Genomic DNA, 4,729 nt, shown 5'->3' with positions numbered 1-4,729 from the left:
AGATTGAGGAAAGAAGCCATCAAAACCTGGGCCCAGGGGCCCCTGGGTAGCTCAGTGGGTTAAGCCTCTGCTTCGGCTCAGGCCATGATCTCAGGATCCTGGGATCAAGCTCTGCATCAGGCTCTCTGTTCAGCAGGGAGCCTGCTTCGCCCCCCCCCCCGCCTCTTTGCCTACTTGTGGTCTCTGCCTGTCAAATAAATAAATAAAATCTTAAAACAAAACAAAACAAAAATCCTGGGCCCAATTTTCCCAAAAGTATGATTCTGATTCTAGTCTCTATGATGTTATCCCTTGAAGACAATGCCTCTAATTGAGTTGAATTAGTTTACTAAAGAGCATACCCCCATTTGTTGTAGGAGATGAACAATATGCAAGAGGCAAAATGCCACATGGAAGCCACCTGGTCTTCAGTGGAATATAGAATCAGTTCCTTTGGGATGAATTTGTTCCACATTTGACTTCCCACTTAAGGGAAAATAAGAGTGCCTTCTAATAGATTTTAAATAGGAAATGAAAACGGAAGCTTATACAAGATTATAAAATGGGAAATTTCATTTAGATAAGCAATCATTTCAAAGTCATCTTCTTAATATTACAGACTCTTCACATAATCATAATTTTATTTTGGTATTATATGGTAATTTCAAATATAGTAAATATAAAGAATTTACCTCTGTAATTATAGCGAGTCTGGTCATAGTTTAATGGCAACAAATCTTCAATTTAGAAGTATGGTCTACCAATTATTAATACATTTGGAAATGGTGTGTCATCTTCACTCCACTTGTCTCACTAAAACAGTGAGCCAAAAAAAGTAGGTCCAAGCTGTTTACTATGGTCAAAATGGGTTGCTTTTGCACTTGGTAAAGAAGCAGTCATATTTTGGAAGAAGAAACTGAGGCTATTAATATTTTCAACTTATTTTCAGAAAAGGAAAGAAAGGATAATCTAACCTAAAGCCAAAATCTTACACAAGGTGGCAGGAGAATGATCTTTTCCCAGATAAAGGGTTTTTCATCTTAGCCATGTTAGGAGGAAGAAGAGATGAGACATTGTGGACTTGACTAACGTTTGTACACTGTTCAAAAAGTTTTCAAAATAATGTGTATTATTTTTATTCTTTTAGTTGAGACAAAAAAAAACAAACAAACAAAAAACACTAATGAGCTTACTCTTAAAAGGAGGTAAACAAGAAACTAGCAAAGATTGAGTGTTAGGTATTGTCCCCCTCCTTTTCTTTTTAATTATGTTATGTTAGTTACCATACAATACATCATTAGTTTTTGAAGTAGTGTTCCATGATTCATTGTTTGTGTAAAACACCCAGTGCCCCATGCAATATGTGCACTCCTTAATACCCATCACCAGTCTCACCCATCCCCACATCCTTCTCATCTTTAAAACCCTCAGTTTGTTTCTTGGAGTCCATAGTTTTTCATGTTTCATTTCCCCTTCCAATCCCCCCACTTCATTTTTCCTTTCCTTCTCCTAATGTCCTCCATGCTATTCCTTAGGTTCCACAAATAAGTGAAACCATATGATGATTGACTTTCACTGCTTGACTTATTTCACTTAACATAATCTCCTACATTCCCATCCATGTTGATGCAAAAGTTGGGTATTCATCCTTTCTGATGGCTGAGTGATATTCCATTGTATCCATAGATCACATCTTCTTTATCCGTTTGTCTGTTGAAGGGGATCTTGGCTCTTTCAACAGAATGGCTATAGTGGACATTGCTGCTATGAACACTGGGGTGCATATGGCCCTTCTTTCCAGTAAAATAGAGCTAGCCTATGACCCAGCGATTGCACTACTGAGTATTGACCTCAAAGATACAGATGCAGTGAAAAGAATTAGGTATTGTTAAAGCACAAATGCAGGGGATAGAAGTTATGGTACAGAAGAGGGAAGGGCAACCATATGGCAGAGTAGAATAAAGTAGCTCAGGAAGAAATTAGTCATATCCAGATATTGTAAGGCATGTGGTGTTGGCAGGGAGAGCATGAGAAATCATGAGAGAAGAGAGAGAAAATGGACCAGGCAGGAGAGGTTTATAACATTTTAACATCTAAGGTAAGCATATGCAAAGCAGAATAGGGAAAGAAATAAAAGTTTTTATAAGACTCAATACATAAGGAATAACGTGGAGGACACTGGGAGATGGAGAGAAGTGTGCTGGGGGAAATCGGAGGGAGAGACAAACCATGAGAGACTGTGGACTCTGAGAAACAAACTGAGGGTTTTGAAGAGGAGGGTGGCAGGTGGTTGGGTGAGCCCAGTGGTGGGTATTAAGGAGGGAATTTATTACATGAAGCACTGGGTGTGGTGCATAAACAATGAATTTTGGATCCCTGAAAATAAACTAAAAGAAAAAAAAGACTGACTACAGACATGGACCTCAGTGTAACACAGATATGGAACTCACTGTAATACCAGCCACTTCCCACCGACACACACAGACTATGATAATAATAAATAATAATGCAATTAAGAAAATTTCCTGCCAAATAATTTTTCCTCTTTTTTATTTTTATGATTATTATTTTTATTTTATTTTTAAAGTTTTTATTTAAATTCCAGTTAGTTAAAATAAGGTTAATATTAGTTTCAGGTGTACAATATAGTGATCAACACTGCCATACAATGGCTTAAATAAAAAAATGAAAAAAATTTTTTTAAAGATTTTATTTTTAAATAAAACCTCTACACCCAAGGTGGATTTCAAACGTACAACCCCACGATCAAGTTTTATATATTTTACTGACTGTTCCAGCCAGGCACCCCAACAAATAAAAATTTTATAAAATTGTTGAGTTTGTGGGAGTCTCATTTGCTTAGTCAGTTAAGTGTCTGCCTTTGGTTCAGATCTGGATCTCAAGAGTCCTGGGATCGAGCCCCATATTGCTCATGCTCTCTCTCTCTCTCTCTCTGGCTTTTGCTCTTAAATAAATAAATAAAATATTTTTTAAAAAATTGTTGAATTTGTTTAACTAGTTTTAAACTAGTAGACAGAGATGAAGATAAAGTATGATGTCATGGCACGGAATAATACAACTTACACTTTTAAAAAAAAAATGTGCAATGCAAGTTACCTCACTTCTTTTATCACCACACTGGGACTTTCCCTACTGAGTTGTTGTAATGTAAGGACCTATTTTATATTTTTATATTTTAGCAAGAGGCTTTCATTGAGGTTAACCCTTAAACTGTCCTTGCTCCCCTTCCCCCAGGGGATTCACTTAAAAACAAGTCCTGGAAATCAGCTCCAGGTAACAAAGCCCATATACAAGGGTGGGTCAGGCCAGGTGGAGACATCAATGAGCAGAAGGGGAAGGGCGGTGTTTGCATATTGTCTCCCTAGATACTAATGAGTATGCCCCACTCCTCTGCTCTTTGGGAACCTTTTTGGCACTAATCCTAATCAAGGTGTAATAGGCTGGGTCAAATGTCTATACTAGGGTAAATTGAACCTCAATTGGTCACCTAGCCTCACTGTGGAGTTTCCTGTGTGTGTTAAAATCTCATTGGTCACCTGTGCGTGGCCAGGCCTGACTGCATGGCCTTTGCCCTTAAAAGCTAGACTGTGAAACAGCAAAGGGTTGCCTTCTCTCATAAGAGGTGTGGCCCCAAACGTTCGGTTAGATTCTTGATGCTTCGCATGAAATAAAGCTTTGCTTGACCTTTGCTTTACATCAGTCTCGCTCCTTTAATCATAGACCCATTATTGGGGCATAACAGTATTAATCTTAAAGTTATAAGTCCACAATGCATCCATCATCCATTCTACCCCTTAACATTCCCCTTTGGACAGACCCATGATCTAGAACAAGCCTTATTTTATAGTGCCTTGTAGGTGATTTTGGCTGCTGCCTAAATTGCCTACTTTCCTCTCACCATTACCACGGAAATTGGGTCCACTGAAACAAAGGGGTAGTGTAAGAAATTAAGACTTCCATAAATCTCTTTAAATAATAAAGTATAAGATAGTGATACCTTTTTTTCTGCCACATAACCAATTCTTGCAAGAATAAGGTCATATAAAAGAATTTACAACACATGCTAGCATTATCCTACTGGACCCAGATCATTTGTATGTTTCTCTGTCTCTGAGAAATGTAGTTATTTACATGACTGAAACCTGAAAATTGTTTGATATGACCACTAATATCACCTTCTTTTTTTAAAGCCTGTTTAAGGCTTCTGTAATACATAGGTTTTTTAAAAACTTATTAAGCATCTTGTATATATCAAACACTTTAAAAATCTCTGCTTTAAAAAAAAAAAACTCTACCTCAATGGAACTTTGAGTCTGAAAAAGATACAGGCAATATACAAGGCAACAGATAGAATAATTACATATTTGATTATATACTCTGAGGATGTCACATTAAATTGATATGAAAACGATCAGAAGGATCTGGATTTCTTGTCAAAATTTTTTGCCTTACAAAGAAATTGATATTTAGGGAAAGTTGTTACTGAAAGAGGTCCTGTGTCAACCAAAAATGTTAAATCATGATCTCGCTAAATTTTCCAGTTGTGATCATTGCTTTGTTTAGCTGTCTTCTATTAAGACTGAATTTAGTAATTCAGTCTCAGATTTCAGTAAGTCTTTTTTTAAAAGATTTTATTTATTTATTAGAGAGAGAGAGGGAGGGGCAGAGGGAGAGGAAGAACCAGACTCCTTGCTGAGCAGGCAGCTGATGCAGGACTGGATCCTAGTAC

Source organism: Mustela nivalis (genome assembly GCF_964662115.1).
Source record: "Mustela nivalis genome assembly, contig: HAP1_SCAFFOLD_602, whole genome shotgun sequence".
NCBI lineage: Eukaryota > Metazoa > Chordata > Mammalia > Carnivora > Mustelidae > Mustela > Mustela nivalis.
The sequence above is the reverse complement of the archived record's forward strand: the minus strand, read 5'-3'. Positions refer to the sequence as shown.